Source organism: Barbus barbus (assembly GCF_936440315.1).
Source record: "Barbus barbus genome assembly, chromosome: 42".
In the NCBI taxonomy this organism is placed as follows: domain Eukaryota; kingdom Metazoa; phylum Chordata; class Actinopteri; order Cypriniformes; family Cyprinidae; genus Barbus; species Barbus barbus.
The window spans coordinates 17,017,920-17,034,553 of record NC_136720.1 but is presented as its reverse complement, the minus strand read 5'-3'; positions in this window follow the sequence as shown (position 1 = coordinate 17,034,553).

Sequence of the window (16,634 nt, the reverse complement as noted above, 5' to 3'; positions counted from 1 at the left end):
TTGCTGCGTCTGTGTATGTGTTAAATGAACCACAGACTCAGCAGAGAGGAGTGGCACTGAGCAATGGCAGGGCAATTCATGGTAAAAGCAGACTAAATCTTCCTCGTGAATTAGAGGTTACTGGGCCACACACCCCACTGCCAAAGGCCTTAATCAAGATCATCTGCAATAGTTCTATGTAATAGCATATTCTATTTAAAGAAGACATTTGTATTGTTACTTAAACTTGGCTGTTGGTTAATTACTAAAAAAATCATTTGTTTCTTACTAATTTATTAACAATATCTACCTTATTTTGCAATGCAAATATATACTAATTTATTTGAATGTGCAAGACCTAATTCAGTGATTCATTATTAGCACTAGAATAACAAAGTGCAGTAAATGATAAAATTATTTGCGTTGTAATATTGTCAGAATACCTGATTCATGCAACAGTCATTGTGACTCGAGCAGCTCCTGTTTATCATGTGAAGCACACAAAGGACAAGAGCTCACAGCTGTGAAATGCAGAGTACCTGGATTTTCACGGCTACTCACATTCAACACGTCCTTGGGGATTATTTACAATCACAGCAAACTAGGACACTGTCCAATATGAAATGCACATGAATCATAAGCTACTGTATTTTTGGAATACGCCATATACAGTATGCAATTTTTTTTCAGTGCATGCAAGAAAGCCCTACTATATTTGCCAAAAAGTGGAGTATAGGCCTACAAAAGAGCACACTGTAAAAAAATATTCTATTCTATAATGCAATCCATTCAAGTTTAACGTACCAAATCTATTGTGATTAATGAACAAGTAACATCAGACTCATTATTTACCCAAAGTTAAGAAATGTAAACAAATTTAGTTTCATTTCCCAAATTATAACTGAATGCTATTCAAATGCAGTGTGATGAGGTTATGTGTAGCGTACAGTTTTTTTTAAAAAAACATTAATTGTGGAGTAATGTCTATGGTTTCCTTTTTTAAAAAAATATACACTCACTAGGGTGGTACCTTTTCAAATGATAGCTACACCTTTGTACAACCCGAATTCCAGAAATTTTGGGACAAAATGCACAGAAATTTTACAATTGTATGCACAAAATGAGCTCATTTCAAATTTGATGCCTGCTACCGGTCTCAAAATAGTTGGGACGGGGGCATGTTTACCATGGTGTAGCATCTCCTCTTCTTTTCAAAACAGTTTGAAGACGTCTGGGCATCGAGGTTATGAGTTTCTGGAGTTTTGGTGTTGGAATTTGGTCCCGTTCTTGCCTGATATAGGTTTCCAGCTGCTGAAGAGTTTGTGGTCGTCTTTAACATAGTTTTTGTTTAATGATGCGCCAAATGTTCTCTATAGGTGAAAGATCTGGACTGCAGGCGGGCCAATTCAGCACCCGGACTCTTTTACTACGAAGCCATGCTGTTGTAATAGCTGCAGTATGTGGTTTTGCATTGTCCTGCTGAAATACACAAGGCCTTCCCTGAAATAGACGCCATCTGGAGGGGAGCATATTTTGCTCTAAAACCTTTATATACTTTTCAGCATTCAAACTGCCTTCAAAACATGCAAGCTGCCCATACCGTATGCACTTATACACCCCCATACCATCAGAGATGCTGGCTTCTGAACTGAACGCTGATAACACGCTGGAAGGTCTCCCTCCTCTTTAGCCCAGAGGACACGGCGTCTGTGATTTCCAACAAGAATGTCAAATTTGGACTCGTCTGACCATAGAACATTTTTCCACTTTGAAACAGTCCATTTTAAATGAGCCTTGGCTCACAGGACACGACAGAACTTCTGGAACATGTTCACATATGGCTTCCTTTTTGCATGATAGAGCTTTAGTTGGCATCTGCAGATGGCACGGCGGATTGTGTTTACCGCCAGTGGTTTCTGGAAGTATTCCTGGGCCCATTTAGTAATGTCAATGACAGAATCATGCCGATGATTGAACAATGTTATGCACTGTGGATGATAAGATTTGCAAAAACTTTGCTACTTTGACGTTGAGGAATGTTGTTTTTAAAGTATTCAAAACAATCTTTTTGCAGATGGCACGGCGGATTGTGTTTACCGCCAGTGGTTTCTGGAAGTATTCCTGGGCCCATTTAGTAATGTCAATGACAGAATCATGCCGATGATTGAACAATGTTATGCACTGTGGATGATAAGATTTGCAAAAACTTTGCTACTTTGACGTTGAGGAATGTTGTTTTTAAAGTATTCAAAAATCTTTTTACTCACTCTTTCACAGATTGCAGAATCTCTGCCCATCTTTACTTCTGAGAGACTCTGCCTCTCTAAGACATCCCTTTTATAGCTAATTATGTTACAGACCTGATGTCAATTAACTTAATTAGTTGCTAGATGTTCTCCCAGCTGAATCTTTTCAAAATTTCTTGCTTTTTCAGCCCTTTGTTGCCCCTGTGCCAACTTTTTTGAGACCTGTAGCAGGCATCAAATTTGAAATGAGCTCATTTAGTGGATAAAAGTGTAAAATTTCTCCATTTAAACATTTGTTATGTTCCCTATGTTCTATTGTGAATAAAAAAATGGCTCATGTGATTTGAAAGTCTTTTAGTTTTCATTTTATTCAAATTTAAAAAATGTCCCAACATTTCCGGAATTTGGGTTGTACCTCATTAACCCCTAAAGGTGCATATTGGAACCTTAAAGGTACATATTAGTAGGCTAAGCTAAATCTAGGCCTGCATAAATGGCAGTTTATACCTTTTGATACTTTTGTACCTTTTTTCCACAGTAGGATTTACAGTGTACGCTGCACAGTTTTAAATAAGAGATAAATTAGTATTCTGTTTCAAACATTGGCAATAGACTGTAATCAGGTTAGACGCCATATTGAACTTAAACACGGATCAAAACGAGGCTGGAAGGGACAGATTTACAGTATTTATAATGGCACGCACTGTATATGAAGGTCCTATAATTTCACATCACAGCTCACAACTTTCAAAACTGTTTCATGGTTTATTAGTCTAAAGTATTTTCAGAAAGATATTTTGTTAGTATGCTGCTAAACAACAGTACAATCCACTGAACGCTGTCCTTCACGGCCTCGTTTACATTAATCTCAAAAACTAAATATGGCGCTACCCTGACTAAGGTCTGCTGGTTTAACCACAAGGTGGCGCAATTATCCTATCTATTTTAGGAGCTCCTCTAGACTCCTCACTTTAATTTTTTATTTCATAAATTTAGACTAAATATGACACATAAATCCAGGAAAGCGGTTGCAGATTAGTATTCGTTTCATTTTATAAACTTAACAGAGGAGTGAATCTTCATTACTATTTAAATGCATCTCTGAAACTCAGCAGTGACACACACACAAAAAATAATTTAAATGCACAAGACAAAGTTAACAAGCTGTCATAGGACACATACTCAGTCAGGAAGGTTCTCATGCAAGTGCACATATAAAAAAAAAAAAAAAACTCCAATACACACAATTGGCCCAATATTGTTTGGCCTTCCTGTAATGGGAAAATAAATAGACCCATCCAAAGCTGCCATCAGGTGTTTATCCAGAACTGAAAGGCCATATCAAGATACATATAGAGGCTATAACTCAAGCTGTCTCATTTGTTTGAGTGTGTGTATGTGCGTGTGGTGAAGCCACAGACTGAGAAAGAGAATGAAAATGTGTAGGTTTATGTTTTTTGTTGGTGTGCGTAGGAGGGAGATAGAGAAAGGTAGAGAACAAAATAGATAGAGCCTGAAAAAAATATTTCTGCTCATGATATTAGTGTACAAAATTATGCATATGCTTATAAAATCACCTACTGTAATGATGCATATTGTATGCCCACTCTTAGCTTAATTTGAGCTATAATGGATCCAACTGTTAGCTCCTTTTCAAATGTCATTACTGAAACACATCACCACAGGAAAATCCCACCATTCATCCTCTTAACCAAACAAAAACCAAATTACACCCCAAAGAAGATGTTATACCTGTGCTTGAAAGATCTGCAGGAAAATTCACATGCATTAGTCATAAAATGGATGAATGCTTTCTCATTTTATCGCTACTGAAAGCGCTCTTGCCTTCACCCGTCTACAGGCTCTGGGTTTAGGGGCTTTGGCACAGCCCGGCTGCTTTATAGCTCATGTCCAGATGGACATCACCAACTTTTGGTGCTTAAAATTTCATGACCTTCAGCGGCAGAGTAGGAGATTTATGGTCGCCGCACGACATCCAGCGCTACATTTATAAAGGAGCTTCATGGAAAGCCACTTGAATTTATAATCAACATGAATGTGTGTTTCATTTCACAATGTGACTCGATGTATTTTGTAGAGGGACCAACCAAGGCAATTATTGTCTCTCTAAGACATGTTCATCTGCCAAACTGTGTGTTCACATGAGGTGTAATGTCTCTGCATTGTGATGAGTGCTTCTAGATTATGAAATAATTTCCCTGTAGTGACTTCTGTACAGCTTTTTTTTTTTTACCATGAATCATGCATGGAACACAATTTTTCATAATTTATAAGCTTTCCCCAAAGCCATGGGATTTCAAACATCCCAGCACCGAAGTAGATCTTTTGGAATTAGGTAACTTATCAAGAAGCAAGCCTAGCATCTCTTGATGCATCATGGGAAATCAAATAAAATATAAAATAAAATAAATAAATTCCGAAACTTATAGAAACCCTGAAGGAGTGTATTTGGCACAGTAATACTCCATCTTCCAAATAGTTTTTGTTTCAGGAACACTTAAAAGACCGTTTTTCAAAACTGAAACATTTGAATGTTCAGAAATAATGTTTACATAACTTAACTGGAACATTAGAAAAATGTTCTTAGAATAAACGTTTAAGCTAGATAAGCTTATGAATATAGGCTACTGTAAATATGTTGTGCTCCATTCAGTATAATTGAATATTTAAAGTCTAATAATGCATTTACATAGTGCTTTACAATAACAATACAGATTAATACAAAACTGCTTCATTGTTATAAACAGGAACGTAACAGAGTTAAGTCTGGTAATGTTATTAGAGTGTTCTTTCGACATCTCCTTAATGGGAAAAAAGTGTCCTTTTCTTAATGAACAATAATTTGACTTTAAATTATTTAAATGAATCATTATAGATATGTTAAACAATAGTCAGACTGCCTTTAGTAATGTTACAATAACAAAAAATTAATAATGCTTTTATGATAGCATTGTACCAATTCTGTTAACATCAGAAAAACTGTTACTTTGCAAGAACCTTCTAAGAGCGTATCACTCACTGAAACTCAAAATTTGTGCATTATATTGGGTCCAATTTGCGATAAACATGAAAATACATGGCATGACCCCTATATTTCCCTTCCTTTCCCTTGCTGCACTCCTGACGTTATTGGAAAACATTGTGAAACAAGCTACGAACAAGTAACCAAGAGGCACAGTTTTGCTCCAAATTATATTTTGTGCCATTCTCTCCAAGACCATCTCAAGCTAACCTAATGACACTCCACATTTGCTCTACACAAAACATGAGGCTGCCCTTGGGATGTGCAACTGGGTTCCACCATTTCACAGCACTGACTTATCAATGAATCAAGATATGATGGGTGACACAACAGCGCCCCAGTGCTACACTGTCTATTTTATTAAACTCATATTTATTTTATAGTTGCACCAATGCTAGCCAACAGCTCATGATGTGCATACATTAGGAGCGACTCTGGAGGACAGCAGAATAGTTCTCTTCCTGTTTTTTTTTTTGGGGGGGGGGGGGGGGGGGTACATGCTTTTGTAATCACCCCATCCACTACTCAGGTCATGAAAGGTGGTGGAGACATCAGTCACGGGATGGGGGAGGGACATCCTCTGGACCAGGAAGAGAGAGATCTCTTTGACACATTGCAATTAATTTAATTTCACTTATAGTAGCAATAGCAGATTAATCTTTTGGACTGGATGAAAAAACGAAGAGAGAAAAAAAATGTAAACGTAAACATGTAAAAATTTAAACATCTTTATTTGTGTTTTTGTAGAGCATCCCAATGCTTATGTTCATTGTTCTCTGGCTGTAGAGTTGGGTGTGGTTTGAAGCTCCAAAATTAGATAGTACTATCCAGCTTTGACAGCACCTTCCATTAAGAAATATTTCACCTGTTATTTCCCTCTTTCTTTCAGCTGAATAAATGGCATTTCCTCTCTGTAATTCTCTGTATGTGATGTTTTGAAAGCAATTGTAGAACCTAGTGAAGATCAGTTGTCATATACAGTGGATTTTGGATTTTTGGATTTTTTATATTCTCTCTCTCACAGTTGAGGTGTACCTACGATGAAAATTACAGATCTCTCCATTCTTTGTAAGTGGGAAAACTTGAAAAATCGGCAGTGTATCAAATACTTATTTGCCCCACTGTACCATAATAATCCAATTAATTTAAACTCAAAATTCACAAACAGTTAATGTTATCAGAACCCTCTTAAATGTTTCCTTAATTGGCAATGAAGTGTCTTGTAATGTTTATGAATGAATGAATGAATGAATTAGTATTGTAGTAGTATTACTACGCATTAACTTTTAAAACAAAGGCTGAAATTAAACCTTTTATTTTTTGTTGTTGCATGTCAAAAGCATGTGTTGTCAAGCATTATAATGGCAAGAATTGCAAAAATATGTTTTTTTATTATTGAAAATCACATAAATTGTACATAAATGCATATAATGATAATAATAATAATTTTAAATAATGAAATAATGAAATTTGTATAAATATTTATAAATTATTTTATTCTTTTTTTATATTGTTAATTTTGAACCATTTTCTTTTCTTTTTTTTTTTTTTTTTTTACTGTGCTGGATTGTCAATTGATGCCCAACATAAAATCTGGTTCCTGAAGCAAAAGCAGAGAACTACAACACAATTTTCTGTGTCTCTTTGACCTGGCGGAACCTGTGGAAAGGCAATGAGGGAAAACATCCATCTATGCCTGATCCAAATTAGCCCTTAAGCACTAAGTGAGGTTTGATGTCTCTGCATTCAAATACACTCTTAAAAATAAAGGTTCCAAAAGGTGGTTTTCACAGCGATGCCATAGAAGAAACAGTATTGGTTCCCTTAAGAACTTCTCACTGAAAGCTTCTTTAAAGAACCATTTTTTTCTTAGAGTGACGAAAATGTAATAATCTAAAGAACATGGCATCCTGGCCAAATTCGCCCATTGGCCTCTATCCATCATCATGGCCTCCTAATCATCCCTATATTCTGATTGGCTTCATCACTTTGTCTCCTCTCCACCAATAAGCTGGTGTGTGGTGGGCGTTCTGGTGCAATATGGCTGCCGTCGCATCATCCAGGTGGATGCTGCACATTGTTGGTGGTTGAGGAGATTCCCCCCTTCTATGAAAAGCGCTATATAAATGTAAGGAATTATTATTTATTGTTAAGGGTGTATTAGCAACATTGCATTGCTCAACATTACAATAAATGACCAGAAATTGGTGAGAAATTATCCTTGTGCCTAATTAGACTGAACCTATAATTAGGATCTCATTATCGTGACATATGGAATTACTGATTTATTGCTGATTTACTTATCTAAAGCCCTATAGAGGGGTTTCCTCTGTCGTGAGTAGCAGAAGGCTGTGCTGTTAATACTAATGAACTGGCTTAATTGTACAGAAATGTATTTGACCGTGAGGGCCATTAGAAACGCCTGCTTAGCTGGATTACAGCATGCAGCTACTTCACTTCTCCATTCCTCTCCTCCCTTTCATTGTCTTCCATTCTCCATCCTTCCTCCTGTTGACCCCATTCACTGTTTCAGCAAATTCACTGTGAATGGTGATCAACCTTGCTGCTATTTAGGCTAATATTACGCTTAATGATGGATTAGAAAACCTAAATTGGTATATAATGGTAGTATAATCAAGAAATTCACAAATGCTCTATATATGGCTTGCGTTTAAGGGACTTTTTTCCACTATTTTATTGTCCACCAGGCTAAATTTGATGGCATTTGAGGTATTATTTACATTCACAGTATAAACTGTGTGGGATGAGCTTTGCTATTTAGCCTCCTGATGCATGTAATATTATTATAAAAGGTTTAAAAAAACACCACAACAATTTTCTTAAAGGCATAATTCACCCAAAAATGTAAATTACCTCATGTTTTTCAAACCTGCACCGCTTTCGTTAGATATCCCCCCTCCAATAAAAATGATAGCATAAATCAACAAAATGTAGTATAACTTGTAAATTAAATATTTAATATAATATTGTAATTATATATTTTAATACAATAAGAGGAAAAATGTATTTACTATCTATCTATCTATCTATCTATCTATCTATCTATCTATCTATCTATCTATCTATCTATCTATCTATCTATCTATCTATCTATCTATCTATCTATCTATCTATTTATCTATCTGTCTAAATTGTGTGGTCTCTCTTTCTAGTTGACGTTGGTATATTAAGGCATGTATCAGACACATAATTCTTCTAATCAGCATATTAAACATATGGCCACGATTCTTGCATTTCAGCCAATGCAAAGGATCCTACACTTCCGTTCACGCCATCCAATCAGCTCGGCTCGTTCCTGATCTACGCAGAAGGCCCATTGCGTATTCAAACCCTGGCCCTCACACACAATCTGGCCAGAAACGGAGGTCTAATGAAGAGCCCAGGGGGTCTGGCTATCAGAGTGATGCATGGCATCATGTGAACGGACACCTTTTCATGCTGCTGTAGCGGGTAGGAGAGCAGCCCACTGAAAAACGATTAGAGGGCTGGGAACGTGACCCCCACAGCTTGCTAATGACATTTCTACAAGCTAGTCCAGAGCTGTGCACTAGTTTGCTGAGGGGAATATTAAGATTTTGCCTCTCTCAGGAATGAAGCAAAGAGGAGCTGTTTAATGGATGAAGATGATTGCTGTTCATGACCGCTTGATGCTCTTCAGTCAGAGCTGCTGGGACATGAGCAGGGATTTGGTAAATAAATGAATGTAATCTGTTGCCTATAGTAAGAACAGAAGCAGCAGACAGACTTCAGTGGTCAGTTTTTCAGGAACGCAAAAAAAAATTTAATAAACTAAAATCAAATATTTTCTTGTCTTGCAGTATAAACAGTTTCTCAACCAGTCTTTTTGGCTTATTCTCCAATAAAAATATCTGAATATGTTTAAAATAAATAATGTATTCAAGAAGCAAAAAAAATACAATATTTTAAGACATGGTTTTGGAGAATATATCTTAAAAGAGATTTAATTTTCTTACACCGCTGGCAAACAGTTGTTCCTGTTTCAAACATAAATCAACAAAATGCAATATATTTTGTATATAAATATTCTACATATTAAATATAATATTTATATATTTTAATATAATAAGAAACCTGAATGTAGGCTGAATGTACTTACCAATGCGCTAAGAAAAATAAACCTAAATTATATTATCTGAAAACAAGTCTACATTTCTCCATAGATTATTTTGTTTTGAAAAAGCAATAAAAATACTTGCTTGCAGTGTGAGAAATTAGGATAATGTTAAACAAATGCATATAAGATGGTATATACGCATATTTCGCAAATAACCTTTGGCTTTGTCATAAAATCAATATCAGTAACAAAACATGTGAGGCTCTCAAGAGGAAATATGACCTTATTTGTGATTTGTCCTTTTGGACAAGGTATGCTTTAAGCCTGAGGGGGTTTGGTGATTGGAGAACGCTGGAGCAGACAGTAATTGAATGACGAATGGTTGTAGGGGCCGCCACGCTGTTCATGGCCTCTCAGTGGAGAGCGAATGGCTGAATCTGCTAGTCTCTCATCGCTTTAGTATGATAATGATGCCTTATGGGGGTCCAGAGGTGCAGCTGGTGAATCCAGAACACCTGAGTCCATTCGGTCACTTAAAAGTGAGTCACGCCAACAATTATTAGAACACAAAGGAATTGTGGATCCCTAAATTAATATTCATTGCTGAAGGCAAACTCGAGCACAAAAAGCTTCTGTAAGATCCAATATAAATCTCAAACCACAGTAAAACAACTCACTGAGAAACTTCAGACATTTTCTCTGCTTATTTAGTATGAGTCTTGAGCAAAGGCTTTCTAAAGTCTGTTTGAAAAAGTAAGACTCCATAATCTTACATCTTTTCCTCTGCGCCAGACAACTGCGGGGGTCTCTCTCCAGGTGTGTGCTGCCGAACAGATGCGCACCACAGGTGGGCTGAATGCGTTTCAGAGGTTTTTTGTATATATTCATGAGTGTGCCGATGCAACTGTATGAATGTGGGTCGCTCTGATGGAAAGGCGAGATCCCAGCAGGGGCGGCCAGTTTGTATTTTGCAAATGCCGCCACCCTCACAAACTCATAATTAGCACTAGCGAACTAAAATGGCTAATGAGTCTCAGAGGGAGTTCAAAGATTAACCCACAGTAGCTGGAGAAGAGCCGGGTTTGATGGCTGTGCTGGCTCTGACAGGTGTCCTACATTCTGCCTCTTTCAAATTTTAGCACACATGAATAAAGCATGCAAGAGGAACAAATGAAACATGATTGACCTAATGATTAAAAAAATTTTAAATCAGCATGTGAGAGCAAATGTGAGCCCTGACTCAGTTTCAGTGGTGCATATGTATATTGAACTAGTTTTTACATTTTACTTCATATTACTACATTTTAGTACTTTTGGCAATTGACTATATTACATACAGCCAATTATATTATTTTATTTAATTTTTTTTATTTTAAATACAAAATATTCTTTATATACTTTTAATCTGTATTTTATACAATAAAGTATTTATTTTATTATTTTCATGTATATATATTTTTTATATTATCATAAGTATCATATACTTATTTCATTTTAAAATATTTTATTTAAATATTTTAAATAATAAATAAAACCACAAATAAAAAAAAAAATTACATTCTGCCTGTTTCATGTTTTAGCATGCATGAATTATAGCAAATGAAATAGGATCAAATAAAACACGACTGATTGAATGATTTTCAGTGATATTTTTCCATATTTTTAAACACTTTTTGGTCCAGCCATTGCATATAGCAATTATTTGTATTTATTATCATTTCTTTTTACATTTAATTTTAAATACAAAATATTAACTTTATTTGATGTGTGTATAAAATATAAATGTATTTTAATATTTGATATTATTCATATATTTTATTACCATTTATTTACATTTTTTTACATAAAATAAAGCAAATATTTTAATATTTATGAAATGAATGAAAAATAAAATTAAATAATCTATTTTTGTTAGACAACTGAGCAATTTGTGTCCAGAATAACACAAGAATATGTCTAAAATCTGGTTACGTGAGACTAGGTGACCCCTGAGTCTGACTAAAACAATTACATTCCCCATAAGACCGTTCACACAGCCCAGGGTCACTTCAATTGTAAGAATATGACTAAACAAACATGTACTCCGTAGTTTTTATGTGACACAAATCCATTTGGACCAGCTCTAAAAAGTGCATTAAAGTGATTTAAATGGATTTTCGGATATGAACCCTAATACTGAACTGCAATCCTGCACTCAAGAGATAACACAAAGGTGGCTTCCTCTCTCTGGAGGTGGATGAGACGCAGGTTCAGGACACAAGAGGTTCCCGGGCTACTGTGGGTTTGACGGACGATGGGGATCTTCAGGTCTAATGAGCTGTGTAGGAAGCAAGTGGAGAGGAGAATATTTCCTGCAGTGAGACAGCCAAAACGATTTAACAAAAGGAAATATGCAGGAGGTCCAGCAGCGAGGGGCTTTTCATTTTCTCCCCTCTCTCTTTCTGCCTTCCTCTCTCAATTTCCTGCCTCAATTTGTGATCGCGAGTGAGGAGAGGAGATATAGAGAACGGGAGAGAAAAATTGTCAATCCAGGAGGAACAAGCAGTGCAAGCCCGGCGAGAGGCTTGTGATATATGTGTGGGCTGAAGTTAGCTCACAATGTTTTGACATTTTTGATATGGAATAAAATAAGGCATTGAGAATCAGGCAGGAGTGAATTTGTATCCTGTGTCGATCATTTAGTTCTTGTTACGGCCGATACTGAGTGAGCAGTATTACTGCTGTGTTTGAGGGGAATGACGTGGCGATAATTTGCACAGTATTCAGTGGTGGCTTGTACATTACCTACACCTACACAGGTCCACCGAACTAGATGTAAATAATCTCAGTGAACCGTGAGCTCAGCTGAACCTGAGTGGTAAATATATGTTGTATATATGTACGGAGGCAATATGTGGGCATGAGAGTGACAGGGAGAGATGAGTCAATGCAAAAGGAGTTAGAATAAATTGCTATTAAACTTTGAAGTCGTGTTTCTTTGTGCTTTGTTTTTTTAATTGAAACTCACCGCACATTAAAAGGAGTTAAAACAAGGTTAATAGGTGCATAGGCCACAAAAATTCAATGAACAATTTCAAACTTGCATATTGGAGAATTGAGATTTAAATAAATGAATAAAAAAACCCTAGATGTGAGATTAAAAAGCAATGTTTGACTGAAAATGGCAAATATTTCTCAATGTCTGATTACAATACTAAATCAAGAAGCTATATGTGAAATCATGGGGTCGCATGATTCACATGATCATAAAACCACAAGTTGCAAATACATATTAAATTATAATCTCTATAAATTTCTGCTACTGCTATTTAATAAAGAAGTTTGTGTCATTTCACAAATAATAGTTCATGTTAACTAATCTAGAAACTACTGTTAACAAATGAAACCTTATTTTAAAGTGTCACCCAATTTTCATTTCTGTTTTTTTTTTGTGATTTATGTGTTTGTTGATATAACATTTTTCAATTAATTATATATATAATTATTTAAATACACACACACACACACACAGAATATATATATACTCTGTTGGCTGTGGAGTCAAGACATTTACAAATATGATTAAAAGATGAATATGAGACAAAACTACAGAATGTCACATTTTATTATTAACCTTTTCAACACATATATGTTTTACCAAATAAAAATAACAGCACTTTTAGAGTTCATCCCACTCATTGATGTGAGCATAAGTATTGGGACAGTTGAACATAAAACAGATATAAAAGATTAAAAGCTATTATTTTGTTGCAGATCCCTTGCACACAATCACAGCAGTGAGTCTGTGACCCATAGACATCACCAGACTCTTGGTCTCATCCTTTGAAAGACTTTTCCCAGCCTTTAATGCAGCCAATTCCAATTGTTGCTTGTTTTGGGGAGTTTCTGCCTTTACTCTCCTCTCCAGCTGGTGAAATTCATGTTCAATCAGATTTAAATCTGGAGATTGACTTGGGCAATCTAAGACTTTCCATTTCTTTGTCCTTATAAATTCCTTGACTGAACTGGCAGGGTGTTTTGGGTCATTGTCCTGATGCAATATGAAACACTTCCCAATTAATCTGGTGGCATTTTCTATAATATTGGTAGGCAAGATGGTTTTGTACCCTTCCAAATTCATTCTGCTACTGTCATCATACATTAAGTCATCAGTAAAGTTGAGAGGGCCTGTTCCAGAGGCAGCCATGCATGCCCATGCCATGACACCACCTCCACCATGCTTTACAGATGAGGCTGAATGCTTGTAATCACTGCAGTTCCCTTTTTTTGTCCACATTTTTGCTTTCCCATCACTTAGATAAAGGTTCATCTTTGTCTCATCGGTCCATAAACACAGTTCCAAAACTCTTCTGGCTCACCTTTGTGCTTTTTTGCAAACTCTAATCTTGCCTTTCTATTTTTGGTGCTGGTCAGAGGTTTTCATCTTGCTGTGTAGCATCTGTAATTCTGTGTCAAAGTCTCCTGAGGACAGTAGATTGTCAGAGCATCACCCCAGCTTTCTGGAAGTAGTTGGTGATTTTACAGACAAGTCTTTTAGGGTTCATTTTCACAGCTTTTATGATTTGCCTGTCATCAACTACTGTTGTTTTCTCAGCCGATCAGGTAGTTGTTGGTTGCTGGTGTCGCTGGTGGTTTCCAAACTCTTGATTTCTCCATGCCCTTTGTTTTTGCTAGAGCTCTAACTGACTTTCTCTTTTCTTTTAGCATCCAAATTGCTTGCTTTTCTCTCAAAGTCAGCTCCCTCATCTTCATCCTGGTTTGTGTCATCATTGAATGCAAGATTCAGAATACAGAAGTAATGGATATAACTGATACGACACATTCCCTGCTTTTAATAGCTGAAGAATTAATGCAACAGGACACAGCTGATCACTTAGAAAGACCTGTGAGGCAACTGCTCCAATACTTATCCTATATATATATATACATACATCAGATAGGGGGATGAAACTCTGAAAGTGCTGATCTTCTTAGCTGGTAAAACATCTATGTGTTGAATCACCCAATAATAAAATGTGACATTATATATATATATATATATATATATATATATATATTTTTTTTTTTTTTAGACTTACAAAGATACATTTTCCTTCAGGTTTTTCAGATTTAACAGGGTCATTTATATCTTAAAGAGAAGAATGTTTTCAGGAACCCTGTTTGAAAACAATCATGATTTTTGTATTTGCATTCGATGATATAAGCTCTGCACCTTTAAATAACTCTAGAGCAGCACCAGATGCAAACTCTGAATCACCCCTCAGACCTTTAACACTGAAGCCAGACACAAATTAGACTACACACATGCACTTATCAACTGTGTTGCAATCTCTAGAGCTTTGGCTTTCAATCCATTGTTTTACAAGATGGTCTAATCGAGATTCAGTCAAGGGAAAGCAACTGACCCAGATTCACTGGTCATATTACTGAGACTACAGAGCAGAGACTGGCCCATATACAAGCAACACAAGCCCACCTACTAATCAATGATACATGCTGACTGAAATACAGGCTTGAATAAAGGACTGGATGGTGTAGATTTTATTAATTAGTCTTTTCTTGATATAAAGCAGACAAACTAAATAATGAGGTAACACTTTATTTAAAAAAAACAATTCTCATTATTGACTAGTTGCTTACTAGCATGCATATTACTTGCATACTGGCCATTCATTAGTACTTATAAAGCACATATTAATGCCTTATTCTGCATGACCATATTTTAGACCCCTTAATCTAATCCAAAACCCATACTAAACTAATTACAATTTACTATTAATAAGCAGCAAATTAGCAGTTTATTGAGAGAAATCTATTAATTGATAGTGAATATGTGTTCACTATTCTAAAGTGTAACCAATAATTACTATTGTGTGGTCTTTATTAAAGGATTATAAAATTAAAAACACTAAGATTCGAGTAGACTGAGGAATCTGGATTACTTTGAATGCACTTATAAGTAGTTTTAAGAAAATAAGTTAATAAAGAATTTTAGTCACACTTTATTTTAAAGGTCCAATTCTCACTATTAACAAGCCATTATCTACGACTTTTGCCTGAATAAACTCCAAATTTTCTGCTTATTAATAGATAGTAAGGTAGTTATTAAGCTTAGGTATTGGATAAGATTGGGGAATTGGTCCATTTACTGAAGTGTTACCAAAGTAGTTCACCCAAAAAAGAAATGGTCATATATTAATCTATTAACTATACCTTTCTTCTTCAAAATTATATACATACATTATAGATACAATATAAACAAACAAACTTACATTCCAGTATGTTTTTTAAATAAATCTCATAAATTTTAATTTCATGAAATGACTACAACAATGATGATGGATCAGTTTTGTTTGGACAAACAGTTATTACATAACGCACATGGATGATGTTCAAACAGACTGTGTGAGAGGGACTGAATCCTTCATTCTGTTTCAAACACACACACACACACACAGTGAGAGACTCTGACGGCAGTCACACTTAGCCATGCTGATTGCCACTCATTCAGTCATTCACACGTCCACTCTGTGACACTTTCTCCCACTCATTTTCTTTTTTTTCTCTTCTGGTACTCTTCTCTCTTTTTTCTCAAGATGCGGCTTCTGTTGTCAGTCATGCGAAGACTGCGATAGAAAAAGATTGGCCTTTGTGTTCACCAAGCAATTTATGTTAAATGGGGTTGTTTTGGACCAAGGAGTGCGCTTGGATCAATTTATGTTCTGTATAGCCATCTGTCTGTCAGTGAAAACATGGATAGATGGATCTGATTCTAAGGCAGCTCCCAGACATAAGGTAATTAATATTGCATATCCTCTACAACCGGTAACATCCTAATGGTTGTTAGATCTTATTCCTTTACACGGACGGACGGACGGATGGATGGATGGATGGATACTCCAAGTTTAGTTCTCCAACTGGCAGATTTTTTACTTTTAACACACATACAAAGACGTGCATTTCCAAGTTGGGCTAGGAGATGTATTTTAACATTGATAATAAATAATTATATTCATTGTTCTGTTTGAGCAGTCCAGCATGAACCATCTCCCGAAAGTTATCATAAAATTGCTGAACAGGGACAGAAATGCTGTTCAGTCTGAATGGAGGTCAATGCGGAAGAATTTTTTTTTTAATTATACTTTTTTGACTTCAAGTAAAATAATTAAAAGCCCTTGAAAAATATAAGCACTGTATACATTTTAAAACCTGTTTTCAGAGAACATATCTATTTTATACAATGTTTTGAAAATGTATTTATTTTGAAGGA